We start from the raw sequence: 17,074 nt of genomic DNA, 5'->3' as shown, positions 1-17,074 counted from the left end.
TTCGTCATTAATGTATAGAAATGCAAGAGATTTCTGTGCATTAATTTTGTATCCTGCTACTTTACCAAATTCATTGATTAGCCCTAGTAGTTTTCTGGTAGCATCTTTAGGATTCTCTAGGTATAGTATCATGTCATCTGCAAACAGTGACAGCTTTACTTCTTCTTTTCCGATTTGGATTCCTTTTATTTCTTTTTCTTCTCTGATTGCTGTGGCTAACACTTCCAAAACTATGTTGAATAATAGTGGTGAGAGTGGGCAACCTTGTCTTGTTCCTGATCTTAGTGGAAATGGTTTCAGTTTTTCACCATTGAGGACAATGTTGGCTGTGGGTTTGTCATATATGGCCTTTATTATGTTGAGGAAAGTTCCCTCTATGCCTACTTTCTGCAGGGTTTTTTTCATAAATGGGTGTTGAATTTTGTCGAAAGCTTTCTCTGCATCTATTGAGATGATCATATGGTTTTTCTCCTTCAATTTGTTAATATGGTGTATCACGTTGATTGATTTGCTTATATTGAAGAATCCTTGCATTCCTGGGATAAACCCCACTTGATCATGGTGTATGATCCTTTTAATGTGCTGTTGGATTCTGTTTGCTAGTATTTTGTTCAGGATTTTTGCATCTATGTTCATCAGTGATATTGGTCTGTAGTTTTCTTTCTTTGTGACATCTTTGTCTGGTTTTGGTATCAGGGTGATGGTGGCCTCGTAGAATGAGTTTGGGAGTGTTCCTCCCTCTGCAATATTTTGGAAGAGTTTGAGAAGGATAGGTGTTAGCTCTTCTGTAAATGTTTGATAGAATTCGCCTGTGAAGCCATCTGGTCCTGGGCTTTTGTTTGTTGGAAGATTTTTAATCACAGTTTCAATTTCAGTGCTTGTGATTGGTCTGTTCATATTTTCTATTTCTTCCTGGTTCAGTCTCGGCAGTTGTGCATTTCTAAGAATCTGTCCATTTCTTCCAGGTTGTCCATTTTATTGGCATAGAGTTGCTTGTAGTAATCTCTCATGATCGTTTGTATTTCTGCAGTGTCAGTGGTTACTTCTCCTTTTTCATTTCTAATTCTATTGATTTGAGTCTTCTCCCTTTTTCTCTTGATAAGTCTGGCTAATGGTTTATCAATTTTGTTTATCTTCTCAAAGAACCAGCTTTTAGTTTCATTGATTTTTGCTATTGTTTCCTTCATTTCTTTTTCATTTATTTCTGATCTGATCTTTATGATTTCTTTCCTTCTGCTAGCTTTGGGGTTTTTTTGTTCTTCTTTCTCTAATTGCTTCAGGTGCAAGGTCAGGTTGTTTATTCGAGATGTTTCCTGTTTCTTGAGGTAGGCTTGCATTGCTATAAACTTCCCTCTTAGCACTGCTTTTGCTGCGTCCCATAGGTTTTGGGTCGTCGTGTCTCCATTGTCATTTGTTTCTAGGTATTTTTTGATTTCCCCTTTGATTTCTTCAGTGATCACTTCGTTATTAAGTAGTGTATTGTGTAGCCTCCATGTGTTTGTATTTTTTACAGATCTTTTCCTGTAATTGATATCTAGTCTCATAGCATTGTGGTCGGAAAAGATACTTGATACGATTTCAATGTTCTTAAATTAACCAAGGCTTGATTTGTGACCCAAGATATGATCTATCCTGGAGAATGTTCCATGAGCACTTGAGAAAGATGTGTATTCTGTTGTTTTTGGATGGAATGTCCTATAAATATCAATTAAGTCCATCTTGTTTAATGTATCATTTAAGGCTCGTGTTTCCTTATTTATTTTCATTTTGGATGATCTGTCCATTGGTGAAAGTGGGGTGTTAAAGTCCCCTACTATGATTGTGTTGCTGTCGATTTCCCCTTTTATGGCTGTTAGTATTTGCCTTATGTATTGAGGTGCTCCTATGTTGGGTGCATAAATATTTACAATTGTTATACCTTCCTCTTGGATCGATCCCTTGATCATTATATAGTGTCCTTCTTTGTCTCTTGTAATAGTCTTTATTTTAAAGTCTATTTTGTCTGATATGAGAATTGCTAGTCCAGCTTTCTTTTGATTTCCATTTGCATGGAATATCTTTTTCCATCCCCTCACTTTCAGTCTGTATGTGTCTCTAGGTCTGAAGTGGGTCTCTTGTAGACAGCATATATATGGGTCTTGTTTTTGTATCCATTCAGCCAGTCTGTGTCTTTTGGTGGGAGCATTTAATCCATTTACATTTAAGGTAATTATCGATATGTATGTTCCTATTCCCATTTTCTTAAATGTTTTGGGTTTGTTATTGTCGGTGTTTTCCTTCTCTTGTGTTTCTTGCCTAGAAAAGTTCCTTTAGCATTTGTTGTAAAGCTGGTTTGGTGGTGCTGAACTCTCTCAGCTTTTGCTTGTCTGTAAAGGTTTTAATTTCTCCATCAAATCTGAATGAGATCCTTGCTGGGTAGATTAATCTTGGTTGTAGGTTTTTCTCCTTCATCACTTTAAGTATATCCTGCCACTCCCTTCTGGCTTGCAGAGTTTCTGCTGAAAGATCAGCTGTTAACCTTATGGGGATTCCCTTGTGTGTTATTTGTTGTTTTTCCCTTGCTGCTTTTAATATGTTTTCTTTATATTTAATTTTTGACAGTTTGATTAATATGTGTCTTGGCGTGTTTCTCCTTGGATTTATCCTGTATGGGACTCTCTGTGCTTCCAGGACTTAACTATTTCCTTTCCCAATTTAGGGAAGTTTTCAACTATAATCTCTTCAAATGTTTTCTCAGTCCCTTTCTTTTTCTCTTCTTCTTCTGGGACCCCTATAATTCGAATGTTGGTGTGTTTAATGTTGTCCCAGAGGTCTCTGAAACTGTCCTCAGTTATTTTCATTCTTTTTTCTTTATCCTGCTCTGCAGTAGTTATTTCCACCATTTTATCTTCCAGGTCACTTATCCGTTCTTCTGCCTCAGTTATTCTGCTATTGATCCCATCTAGAGTATTTTTAATTTCATTTATTGTGGTTTTCATCGTTGCTTGGTTCCTCTTTAGTTCTTCTACATCCTTGTTAAATGTTTCTTGCATTTTGTCTATTCTATTTCCAAGATTTTGGAGCATCCTTACTATCATTATTCTGAATTCTTTTTCAGGTAGACTACCTATTTCTTCTTCATTTGTTAGGTCCAGTGTGTTTTGACCCTGCTCTTTCATCTGCTGTGTGTTTTTCTGTCATCTCATTTTGCTTATCTTACTGTGTTTGGGGTCTCCTTTTCACAGGCTGCAGATTCGTAGTTCCTGTTGTTTTTGGTATCTGTCCCCAGTGGCTAAGGTTGGTTCAGTGGGTTGTGTAGGCTTCCTGGTGGAGGGAACTAGTGCCTGTGTTCTGGTGGTTGAGGCTGGATCTTGTCTTTCTCGTGGGCACGTCCACGTCTGGTGGTGTATTTTGGGGTGTCTGTGGCCTTATTATGATTTTAGGCAGCCTCTCTGCTAATGGATGGGGCTGTGTTCCTGTTTTGCTAGTTGTTTGGCATAGGGTGTCCAGCACTGTAGCTTGCTGGTCATTGAGTGAAGCTGGGTCTTGATGTTGAGATGGAGATCTCTGAGAGATTTTTGCCATTTGGTATTACGTGGAGCTGGGAGGTCTCTTGTGGACCAGTGTCCTGAAGTTGGCTCTCCCACCTCAGAGGCACAGCCCTGATGCCTGGCTGGAGCACCAAGAGCCTTTCATCCACACGGCCCAGAGTTAAAGGGAGAAAAAATAGAAAGAAAGAAAGAAAGGGGATAAAATATAGTGAAGTAAAATAAAGCTATTATAAAGCAAAGCTATACAGACAAAATCTCACCCAGAAGCATATACATATACACTCACAAAAAAAGGAAAAGGGGAAAAATTAATATATCCTGCTCCCAAAGTCCACCTCCTGAATTTGGGATGATTCGTTGTCTATTCAGGTATTCAACAGATGCAGGCACATCAAGTTGTTTGTGGAGTTTTAATCCGCTGCTTCTAAGGCTGCTGCGAGAGATTTCCCTTTCTCTTCTTTGTTCGCACAGCTCCCAGGGTTCAGCTTTGGATTTGGACCCGCCTCTGCGTGTAGGTCGCCTGAGGGCGTCTGTTCCCTGCCCAGACAGAACGGGGTTAAAGAAGCAGCTGCTTTGGCGGCTCTGGCTCACTCAGGCCGGGGGGAGGGAGGGATACGGATGCGGGGCGAGCCTGCGGTGGCAGAGGCCGGCGTGACGTTGCACCAGCCCGAGGCGCGCCGTGCGTTCTCCCGGGGAAGTTGTCCCCGGATCACGGGAGCCTGGCTGTGGTGGGCTGCACCGGCTCCCGGGAGGGGCGGTGTGGAGAGTGACCTGTGCTCGCACACAGGCTTTTTGGTGGCGGCAGCAGCAGCCTTAGCGTCTCATGCCCGTCTCTGGGGTCCGCGCTGATCACCGCGGCTCACGCAGACTATCACATTTAATAAATAATATACATAGATAAATATATATATCTTGTATATATATATCGTGCATCACTATGAAATTTATAAAATGCAATCATATTTTACGTATTTTGTATATTTTTCATATATTCCTCTTGTTATTTTATAATACACTCTGGAAAGCCTCCCAAGCTTATTTCTAATTCATTGATAATGGTCATTTTTGAGACCTTGGTGTTGATGTACCTCAGCTTTTTCATCACTCATATTATAGATTTTCATTTCATTTCGGTATTTTTTTGCTACACCCCTGCAATACGCACTCTTATACTAACTTCTATTTTTATGGAATCATTTTCCAGGAGTCTGTTTGCTAGGAATATATATGTATATTATATTCTAATATATTGCCAAAATGAATTCCACAAAGAATGTAAGAAAATTTCCACCAGCAATATATAAGAGTGCCATGTTCTTGGAATCCCCACTTGCACCAGATATTATCACTTTTTAATTTTTAACAAACTAAAGAGTTATCTCATCATTATTTTAGTTTGCATGTCCTTGACCACCAGTGAGGTTGAGCACGTTTAATTTGTCATGTGAACTTGCTCTTCTAGGAAGTTCCTTATACATAATATCACTTACCTACATTTCTACTCAGTTATTTGTCTTTTTCATATCAATTTAAAAGAGTTTTCATATAGTATAGAATTTAAATTTATTTCCCAAGTATTAATATTATTTGCAAATCAATCAAATCTTAGCCATATGTTATTTTTTCATTCTTTTAAAATAACCTTTTTTAAATAAATTTTTATTTTAGAAGAATTTTAGATTTATAGAAAAGTTACAAAGAAAGTACAGAGAATTCGTGAATACTCCTTACCTAGTTTCAGTTTCCCCCTGCTGTTATCATCTTCCATCATCATGGTATATTTGTCAAATCTAAGAACTCAATATTGGTATATTACCAATAACTAAATTTTAGACTTTATTCAAATTTCACCAGTTTTACCATTAATGTTCTCTTTCTGCTCCTGGATCTAATCCAGGATAACACATTGCATTTATTTGTTATCTCATTAGTATCCTCTGGTTTGTTTGCGATTGGTTCTCAAACTTTTGTTTTTCATGACCTTGAGAGCTTTGAGTAGTATTGTAGTGATGAAGTATTTTATAGCATTTCCCTCAGGTTGGATCTGTCTGAAGTTTTTCTCATGATTAGACTGGAGTGATGAGTTTTTTGGAAATAGTACCATAGAGGTGCTCCATCACACATTATCAGGCAGTATCTGGTGCTGTGTGACATCACTGGTGATGGTAACCTTCATCACTTGCGTACCACAGTGTTTGCCAGGTTTCTCCACTGTAAAGTTACCATTTTTCCCCTTCCATACTCTATTCTTTGGAAGCAAGTCATTAAAGCCATACATTTTTTTTCATAATCAAATACTGTAGTGTAAGGCCTGACAGTTTTTTCTTTTTTATAATGCAAGTGCCTGACTTAAGCTTTGATTACCAAGGGATTCATTTTATAGAGGCATCCCACTAAGGCTCTTTCGAATAAACTCATCACCAGCCATACAACTAGCTAAAGAGCCAGGCCACCACCACCACTGAGGCTCCTTTGTTTCAGAGGTATTGATTGACTTTGGTAATTAACCATTTGGGACATTATTCAACATGACCCACAAGTCCACGGAGGATGTAACCCTCCCATCTTCCTCAGCCTCATTCAGACATGCCTATTCTACTCTTCTTTTCTCTCCCTTACATCTGTTTCACTAAGGTTAGTCCCATTCTTTCTTCAGATATCAACTGATATATCACTTTTTTCACAAATATATTTCATGACATCTTCAGTTTGGGTCTGGTGACACATCTCTGTGCACCCAGGGCACGTTGTTCTGCCCTGTCACAAATCTTATTATTATGTGCTATAATCCTCCGTATCCCGCACTGGATTACACATTACAATAGGGCAGTGATAGTGTCTTTCCTCTTTCCTTTGTGTCTCCAGGGGCTAACATAGTGCCCGATACATAACAGGTACTCAATAAATACTTGATGGTAAATAAATAAATGCTGCTTCCAAATACTATGGTCTTGACTATAGTAGCCCTCAATAATAATTGTTTACTGCTCTTCATTCATTCATCCATGCATGCATTCATTCATTCAACCAATATTTATTAAACACCTTCTTTGTGCCAGATACATGCTAGATGCCTAGGGCATAAGGCAAACATAACTGCTCTTGTTACTTTATAACCATACACCACAAGAAATCACAAAACTTTTAAGAAGTGGAGACCATTCCAAAAAGTCACTTATGCATACTATGGTTGTCAACACTGACTGATCAACCTCTTAGTTTCAAGGGAATATGAGCTCTACTTAACAGAAGATGTAAATCAAGTCCTCTTATTCTAACTGATCAACTTCCCTTAGAAAGCACAAGTAAGTAGTTTATAGGGGTTGGGAAGGTGGGGTAGGATTGAGGGATAGAAATGTGAAAGGAAGGAGGGGAAATGGTTTAGAAGTTGGAGATTTCCACAGTGTTTTGCAGTGATATCATGCAAAAGCTAGACCTGCAAATTTTATTTCAAATGCTAGACTACGAAATTTGGCAACAGAAATGATACTGGCATTTTAAAACCCTTTATTACAGATATTTATTTAGCTTAACTTGAGAGAATTCATACATATAAATTCTAATGGAGAGCTTCTGACCTTTCATATTAGGTTTAATTTATTTCTCTTTCAAATTGTTTGAGTATTTTCATTTGATTCTGTGTTGTCAGTTGAATTATTCTACTAAGTCAGAGGTAAAGCTTACAATTATGAAATCCAAGCATACTTGTGACTTATGACCCAGCCACCTCATGTTACTGTTGACTGGGTGAACCCCAGACCTCCTAAAATATTAATTGTGTAATTTCCGCTGAGGCCTTTGCTATTTCTCATAAATATGTTTCAAAAAAAAAAAATGAAGTCACTACAGTCATCCAGTGTTCTGAATAGCTTTTATCTCATAAAGCTGAAGTGTTTTTTAATAAAGACACCCTTACTTCCCACAGTAAGATTGCTTGGATTGCTATGTGAATAGAATGAGAGGGATTTAGTCAAAGTTTAAAATACCATGTTTAGGTTTTTATTTTCCAGTCTATAAAATACCTCCAGTTTTTGTGCTACATAAATAACCCAGCCATGTCCTAGGTGCCCTGCTCAACTACAGAGCTAATTCAGACTAATGAACTCCATGCAGCCCAAACCCACTTGAGCTAACCAGTGGACCATAAGTCTATAGTAGAGAAATCTAAATCTACTCTTTATTCCAAAGAGAATCTTTGAAAGATTTATAATTTCCCATGGTATATTTTGCTTCTAAAGGGTATAGAATAATTTAAAATTTGGACAACATACTCAGTGAGGAAAGGGAGTTGGATATTTCTTAGTATAATGAGCCAAATCCTGAAGGTGAATAAGACTTCTGCAGTTAGTGCACTCATCTTATTTACAGTGCCCAAGTCATCCTTATGTTCTTGTCAACATAGCTTTAAGAGCTATTACTCATGCCCTTAAAAAATTACAAATATACAAAACAAATATTCTCTGCAAAAGAGTAAGTGTAAAATGAAAAGAAAGAAAAGAGGGGCCACATTTATCCATTTAGTTGTAATAAATAATGCAAACTTTCCAAATGGAAGTACTGGAATAATGAAACTAATTTTCCAAAATTATTCTAGTGTATTCAATTACAGATTTTAATTATTTTAGAGAAGAAACTCACAGTGTTAATGAAAGGGACAGTAGTAAAAATCATGATGGAGTTAGGTTTCATGTTTCTGCATTCTATAAGCTTTATTAGATGATGTTAATCAAATATTTGATGAATACTAAGAGCCTTTTGGGATAGTAAAATGAATATTATCATCATGACTCTGAGAACTAGGTTGAAGTATAATCATAGTCAGTTAAGGTTAGTGGATTTCACTGCCAAAGGGAACATTGGTTGTTGAAAAGAGCCCTCTGGAGAACTGTTTGGTATCAATTATAAATAACAGCAAAATAAAAATTAAAGCATACTGAACTTATGACGTGAACTACAGGAAACCAAAAATAACAGGATAATGTTGCTCTTCAATCTTTTACTCACAATGAATAAAAAGATTCAGGAGGGTAAAAGAGAGTAGAGTAGATCCCTTATCATTTTATTTTCTACCTTATATTTGTTTCATGTGTCACCCAACTACATCTTATACTTTTCTCTCTAAGAAATCTTAAAAAAAAAGAAGGAAAAAAGAATATAAAGGGGACTCCCCTGGCGGTCCAGGGAAGACACTGTCCTGCCAATGCAGGAGGCACAGGCTTGATCCCTAGTCAGGGAACTAAGATCCCACATGCCATGTGGTGCAGCCAAAAGATAAAATAAAATAAAATAAATGAAAGAATATAACAAAACAAAACAAATGCAATCAATGATTCTTAGACTACCTAGGAGTGATAGCTAAAGATACAGAATCCTGGTAGCTACCCCAAATCTAATGAATTAATTGCTAGTCTTAGGGCCAGGTATTTGTTCTATAAATAATCTACCCAAGTGGTTCTTCATCACATTAAGGTTTAAGACCACTGAATTAGACTGCTGAGTGAAAGGACATGCTGAATATCCGACTATTAGGATTCCTCTCTTTTCCTCTAGCATTACCATGACAATTTTTATAAAGTATGTGAATTTATTTCTTCTCTCGTAATGAGTATCACATACTGAAATACTTAGCTTATTTGAAGTTAAAAAAATTTTCTGGAAACTTATGTCAGGGAACTATTGCTGTGAAACAAACAGCATAGAATATTAGGGGCATACAAGGGTAAGCATTTATTTAGCACATTATCAATGAGAAACATTTCATTAGCTCATGTGAGTCAGCTGAACTAAGCTAGGCTTATCTAGGCAGCTATAAGCTGCAAGTGGTTTATTCAGCCTCCACGTCTCTTATTCTCCTTAGACCAGAGGACTAGTTGCGGCATGTCACTCTCATGAAATGACACAGGCACAAGAAGACTAGCACATGTCAAGTCTCTGGTGGTGTCACATTCACTGATATCCAATTGGCCAAAGCAAGTCACATGGCCAAGCCCAAAGCCAAAGCGTGAGGAAGCATATTCCATCCACTGTGAGGCTAAAGCTAGTTACATGGCCAAGTCCAACAGCAGGAGTGTAGGAAAGTACGTATACTCCTACCATGGAGTTGGATGGGGGGAAAGTGACTATTTAACAAGTCTAAAAGTCTTAATTTACCTTAAGAAAATTCCAGTAGATCACTGTTAACTTAGTGCTAACTGGGTAGATGAGGAAGACCTGGGAAGGGGTTTTATCCTACTCATCATCACCTACCTAAAATGTCACTCCTTTGGCCACGTGGCATGTGGGATCTTAGTTCCCCGACTAGGGATCAAACCCACTTCCCCTGCATTGGAAGCATGGAGTCTTAACCACTGGGCCACCAGGGAAGTCCCAAAACATCACTCTTAAGTTTATTCCTTTGAGTAAAGTCTCTGTGATATGTAGGACTCCTGTAGTATAACTCAAACTTTCCAGAAAGGAAACAATACATTTTGAACAAAGCAATATATTTTTATGTCTTTTTTTCCAAAAAAAAAAAGAGAACATTTAGAGGACTGTCTTAGTAGTATATTCATAAGTTATATGGGTCAGATATAAAGTAGCAGCCAAGAAAATAGAAAGGAAGGAGAAAGTAAGTCAGAGATACCAGGACAAAAGAATCAAGAGAACTTAACAACTGATTGGATGATGTGAAACAAATGGAAAGAATCACAGTGAATTTTAGGTTCCAGTGGATATTGAGATGGAAATGACTCACAATTCTGTATTGAAAGTGTGAGGAGAGAATTCAGCTAAGAACACACTCATGTGCAAGACAGAGAGAAACAAAGAGACATAGAGAGAGAGATGTGGAAGTCTTGGACATAGAAATCACAATGAAAGTTGAGAAAGGTGATGAGATCACCTAAGAAAGCTCGAGGAATAGTACAGAAGTCAGTTAAAGAGACACTCTTGGGGAGTTCCTGCATTTAGGGAAAAGCTAGGAAAGGAAACGGAGAGAACACCTGAATTAAGCTTTCTTGCTCAAGACAAGTCACCGTACAATAAATAATTGATAACAGATCACATCATTTGATCTAGAGAAGATAGCAGAGAGATGAGACTAAGTCCCTGTGTTGTGAGGTCTTGTCAAACAGTGAAAGAGACCATTTACCAGGCATTACTGCTGTTTTGCTAGATAGAAATCGTGTACTTGAATCCAGTAAAAATAAATAAGAGCAACTTTATGCTATCTATCACGCAGAGAAAGCATTATGCAAATTTGTGATTAGTTTTCTGCTAGTATTCGGTGACTATTTGACTCTGTACCATTTTGGAAAATTGAAAAGTAAATTCTAATTATTTTGCATGCAAAGAGACTGTTATTTGCTTTTCCTTGAATCAGACCATATCCTTGAATTTGCTTTCTTAAAAATGTGCCATTTAATATATGTGTCTTGCTTTTAAAATGCTGTCATGTTTGATATCTGCTAAGCAATATCTATTAGACTTGGCTAAGACATTCCCACCAAATGGTAAAGCCATGGTAATTACAGGTAGGAAACCTTGTCACAGCACACATCTATACTCCAGGCACTGCTCAGAGTGCTTTCTGTACATGAACTTGTTTATTCCACACAACAACCTAATAAGGTGGGTTACCTTTATCATCTTCTTTTTCAGGTAAGAAAATCAGAGCGAAAGGAGTTTGAGCAATGAACTCAGGCTCTCATGAACAGCAGATGCACAACTCAAACCTACACAGTCTAGCTCCAAATCTCAGCTGAAAACATGTCCTTCTCTACTCCAAAGGTTCACAGTTTTCCCTATGGTTCCAGTGTAATTATTAATGGCATGTCCTTTAATTCTCAAAGGGTCCCATTTGGGATGACAAATTATATGGTTAACCTCCCCAGAGCCCAAACCCTTATCAACTACACAATGCTGCCTCTCTGGCAGAAAGCTAGCAGTGCTGAAGAAGAAAAAAGGGAAAATAAAGAAAGTGCTTCTAAAAGCAGTAGGCAGATTAGTTAAAATGTACCATCCCCAAGGGCTATAGAATATATAAAGTGCTCTTTTCCTTATTATAGAAATGTAATTTGAATGCTCTAGGTGTCACTAACCTGTCAGCATAAATACAGTTCCATTAGCTTTAGGACACAAATTCTAATTGCTCTTAACCCTGTTTGAATGATTCTAAAACACCATGCTTTCCTCGAAGTCTTCCTCAATTATATTAGGGTCTCCAAAATATATACCACATACCTATAGATACATGCACTCATGCTTTTCTACTTTGCCTCCTCGGTGGAAGTCTGCCCTACTTACACTTAGCAGGGACATCTTTCCTATCCCATATGCCCCATAAGAACACCACTCTCTCAAGTGCCCCAAACTCTCTTATTGCTCTACTGGGCACATCCACTCTCTGCTGGTGGCTAGTAGGATGTAGTGGGGTCCCAAGCTGCCCTGAGCTCTGTGATGAAGCAGGGATAAGGGCAGAATGGCTCCCGGTACCCACTGTGGGCTGGTGCTTTTCCTTACCTGGGTCCATAAGAGTCATCTTTGACCTAAATCTCCCAAGATATTCATGAACAGTTCTTTCTGTTCATAGGCATAAACCCTCTTTACACAAGGTCTCAAATCTGTCTACTAGTTGGAAAATCAGAGGTGGCAGAGAATAGTCTTTCATCTCAATTTTCTTCTTTGCCATATTTCTTAGTATCTATGCATTAAAAAGAGGAAGAGGAGAATGAAAAGAAGGAGAGGAAGAACAAGAAATGGAAGGAAGGAAGGAAGGAAGGAAGGAGAGGAGGGAGGGAGGGAGGAAGGAAGGAAAAAAAGAATTAAAAGATTTTTTTCCCTTTATTTTTCTCACCATGCAAATAATTACCTCACAATGCTCACAATTTCCATAAAGAATAACTCAGTTTCAGTCTCAGAGACAGAAAGAAAAATTATCCTAATTTTTATAATTGTTTAATTCTATTTAAATATGTGAATCTTTCAAGATCCCTCAGAAAGAATCCGAGATTTTAGATTAAAATGCATTCAATATCTGAATTGCAGAGTCTCTAAGTCAGTTGACCCTTTAGACAATTATCTATTTTTTCCAAAGATAAGCTATTATTTAAATATCTTCAACAACAACAACAACATAAAAGGCTTTACCGGATTAAGTGGGTGTGACTGAGACAAACACCAAATTTCATTGCCTCTGTTTTCCAGTTTTGGAGACAAAATAATAGTTCCTGAATTAATCAATCAGGTTATACTGGCCCTTTGGACTCACAACTGCTGCCCTACTCTGCCACCACAGTCCTACTGATTAGAGTACTTACACTGTTCTCCAGACTGGATGTGCCTACTGAGTCTGACAGACTGGGGATCTGCCAGGGATCAGTATATCTAAGCTCCTCTGGGCCATAAAAAATACTGGAGGCTGAGGGTCCTCAGGTAAGGATCAGACCACTACCCCTTATTCTGAGAGAGTTGGGACCAGGAGTTATAAGAACCCTGGAAACAAAGGGCTGCCTATTCCAAAGAGCAAATGCTAGTCTCCCTTTCACTGGAAGTGTTACAGAGGAGCAAACAGGTGAGCCCAGAGCTTCTGACACTAGAGGCTGAGAGAGCCTGTGCTGTTGAGACCACTTGGGAGCAGAGAGGGTTCTTCCAGGGTTTTCTGGTGCCTCACCAGCCACTGCCAACTTGCCAGTCAGTCCCTGCCAACCATACAGCAGGACAGCTGTTCCCACCACCATTATCCAGACTGTCACAACTTCAGGTTAGCTAGCCCTGGCCACCAAGATATAAAGAACCATACATGTCAAAGGAAAATTGCTCTGCTCTCTAGGAACCCAAGAGCCAAACAGAAGAAAAAGAAATAAAACACCCAGACAGATGGCTTATAATAGAACAGAACTGTTGATGGAAACAGAAAACCACTAAACAAAATAAGGTAAGAAAATATAAGTACCAATAAAAACATAAAAAATACTTTTTGTAACAAAAATATAATTCTCTACTTTAATAATTCAGTGGGTGAATTGAAAAAGAGAATAATCAGTATTAAAGTCTGATTTAGTAGCTTAGAAGATACATGAAGGAAATAATTTAAGACATACAGGGGAGAAAAGAAAAGAGCTTAATATCTCCAGACAAAAGATAAGCAACATGACAACAGACCCAATAAGTACAACACAAAAACACAAAATCCAGTTATATGTAATTTCCAAAAAGCCCAGAATTTAAAATGTGGTAGAGGAATACTGAAAATAAAGTTTTGGACAAAGAGATCCCAGGCAAATAAAAAAAAAAAAAAGTTGGAGTCACAATATTAACTTTAGAGATGGTGACACTTAAGGGTAAACTCATTAAACAGAATAAAAAGAGCTAGAATAAAATGGTGAAAAAAAACTTCATGAAGAAAATATAATAATCATAAATCCATATGGACCAAACAAAACAGCAGCTTGATATATAAGGCAAAATCTATTAGAATTATAGAATAATTAACTAAAATTGATAAAAATTAACAAATTTGATAATGGATGAGCAAACCTACCAGATAGATCTAATAGACAGAAATAACTGACTAAGATAAAACAAAATTTGGTTTAAAAAAAATAAAACAACTCGGACATAGATTTTGCCCTATATCCAAAAAAATTCTTTTAAAAAAGTTTATATTTTACATATCCTCTGAACATAATCCAATTACACTGTAAATTTAAAATATACAGATGAATTACAATACTTAACTACTTGGAAATTTGAAAAGTAACACTTGGATCAATCCATTTATTCCATTCCTTAGCATATACCCTAAAGAAATGACTGCATGTATCCACAAAAAGATTTGTATGAGAATGTTCATAAGAGCTTTGTGTAAAATAAACTTAAACAGAAAATAAACCAAATTTCTATCAACAGGATAATGAATAAATAAATCATGATAAATTCATACAAGGAAATTCCAAACAATTTAAAAAGAACAAAATACTGTTACACAGAACATAGATGACTCCTACAAATGTTAAAAGTGAAGGAAGTCAGACACAAAAGAGTACATGCTGTATGATACCATTTATATAAAGATGTAAAACTAACCTTTGGTGACACAAGTCAATATGGTGGTATACTGACTAGGAAGGGGCACATGGGAACTTTCTGTGGTGATGTAAATGTTTTATATGTAGATCTAGCTGGTAGTTACACAAGTGTATAATTTGTAAAATTAATCTACCTGTATATTTAAGATGTGTCCACTTTAAAGTATGCAAGTTATACCTTGTTAAAGAAATATTTAAAATAAAGAAACTGAAATTACCCACTGCCTAGAAAGGAATGAAAAGGGAATACTTAATGCCAAAACAATTAGGACAACTAAAGCTATGCTTAGATGAAATTTATAGGCTTGTAGTCCTTTATTATTAAGGTAGAACAACAGCAAATGAAGGAACTTAATACTCATTTTTAAATACGTTTGAAAAATAAAAAGTAGAGAGGAGCTTCAAGATGGTGGAAGAGTAAGACGTGGAGATCGCCTTCCTCCCCACAAATACATCAGAAATATATCTACATGTAGAACAACCCCCAAAGAACAGCTACTGAACTCTGGCAGAAGAACTCAGACCTCCCAAAAGGCAAGAAACTCCCCCACGTACCTGGGTAGGGCAAAAGAAAAAAAAGAGACAAAAGAATAGGGACAGGACCCGCACCAGTGGTAGGGAGCTGGGAAGGAGGAAAGGTCTCCACACACTAGGAAGCCCCTTCGCGGGCGGAGACTGTGGGTGGCGGAGGGGGGAGCTTCAGAGCCACGGAGGAGAGCGCAGCCACAGGGGTGCAGGGGGCAAAGCGGAGAGATTCCCGCACAGAGGAGCGGTGCCGACCAGCACTCACCAGCCTGGGAGGCTTGTCTGCTCACCCGCCGGGGTGGGCAGGGCTGGGAGGGAGTCCGGGAAAGAGTCTGGAGCTGCCGAAGAGACAAGAGACTTTTTCTTGCCTCTTTATTTCCTGGTGCGCGAGGAGAGGGGATTCAGAGCGCCGCTTAAACGAGCTCCAGAGACAGGTGCGAGCCGCCGCTATCAGCACAGACCCCAGAGACGGGCAGGATATGCTAAGGCTGCTACTGAAGCCACCAAGAAGACTGTGTGCAAGCACAGGTCACTATCCACACCTCCCCTCCCGGGAGCCTGTACAGCCCGCCACTGCCAGGGTCCCGTGATCCAGGGACAACTTCCCCGGGAGAACACACGGCGCGCCTCAGGCTGGTGCAACGTCATGCTGGTCTCTGCTGCTGCAGGCTCGCCCCGCATTCTGTACCTCTCCTTACCCCCCGGCCTGAGTGAGCCAGAGCCGCTGAATCAGCTGCTCCTTTAACTCAATCCTGTCTGAGCGGGAACAGATGCCTTCAGGAGACCTACATGCAAAGGCGGGGGCAAATCCAAAGCTGAACCCAAGGAGCTGTGCAAACAAAGAAGAAAAAGGGAAATCTCTCCCAGCAGCCTCAGGAGCAGCGGATTAAATCTCCACAATCAACTTGATGTACGCTGCATCTGTGGAATACCTGAATAGACAATGAATCATCCCAAATTGAGGTGGTGGAGTTTGGGAGCAATGATATATATATATACATTTTTTCCCCCTTTCTCTTTTTGTGAGTGTGTATGTGTATGCTTCTGTGTGTGATTTTGTCTGTATAGCTTTGTGTTTACCATTTGTCCTAGGGTTCTGTCTGCCTGTTTTTTGTGTTTTTTTTACTATAGTTTTTAGTGCTTGTTATCATTGATGGATTTCCTTTTTGGTTTGGTTGCTCTCTTTTTTCTTTCTTTCTTTTCTTTTTTTTATGTAAAATTTTTTTTTAATTTTAATAACTTTATTTTTATTTATTTATTTATTTTTCCTTCTTTCTTTCTTTTTTTCTCCCTTTTATTCTGAGCCGTATGGATGACAGGGTCTTGGTGCTCTGGCCGGGAATCAGGCCTGTGGCTCTGAGGTGGGAGAGCCAAGTTCAGGACATTGGTCCACCAGAGACCTCCCAGCTCCAATTAATATTAAATGGTGAAAATCTCCCAGAGATCTCCGTCTCAATGCCAAGACCCAGCTCCACTCAACGACCAGCAAACTACAGTGCTGGACACCCTATGCCAAACAACTAGCAAGACAGGAACACGACCCCACCCATTAGCAGACAGGCTGCCTAAAATCTTAATAAGGTCACAGACACCCCAAAACACACCACCAGACGCAGACATGCCCACCAGAAAGACAAGATCCAGCCTCATCCACGAGAACACAGGCATGAGTCCCCTCCACCAGGAAGCCTACACAACCCACTGAACCAACCTTAGCCACTGGGGGCAGACATCATAAACAACGAGAATTATGAACCTGCAGCCTGCGAAAAGGAGACCCTAAACACAGTAAGGTAAGGAAAATGAGAAGACAGAGAAACACACAAAAGATGAAGGAGCAAGGTAAAAACCCACCAGACCAAACAAATGAAGATGAAATAGGCAGTCTACCTGAAAAAGAATTAAGAATAATGATAGTAAAGATGATCTAAAATTTTGGAAATAGAATGGAGA

The 17,074-nt window shown here is 38.6% G+C and overlaps 1 protein-coding gene across 1 annotated transcript in view; it reads right to left on the bottom strand.

Moving 5' to 3' along the window:
• IQCM (IQ motif containing M) overlaps window positions 1–17,074 on the bottom strand; it is a 483,123-nt gene that overhangs the window by 152,634 nt on the left and 313,415 nt on the right. The gene's annotated exons all lie outside the window — the stretch shown is intronic.

This window comes from Eubalaena glacialis, chromosome 5 (genome assembly GCF_028564815.1).
Source record: "Eubalaena glacialis isolate mEubGla1 chromosome 5, mEubGla1.1.hap2.+ XY, whole genome shotgun sequence".
Taxonomy (NCBI): domain Eukaryota; kingdom Metazoa; phylum Chordata; class Mammalia; order Artiodactyla; family Balaenidae; genus Eubalaena; species Eubalaena glacialis.
The sequence above is the reverse complement of the archived record's forward strand: the minus strand, read 5'-3'. Positions and strand labels throughout refer to the sequence as shown.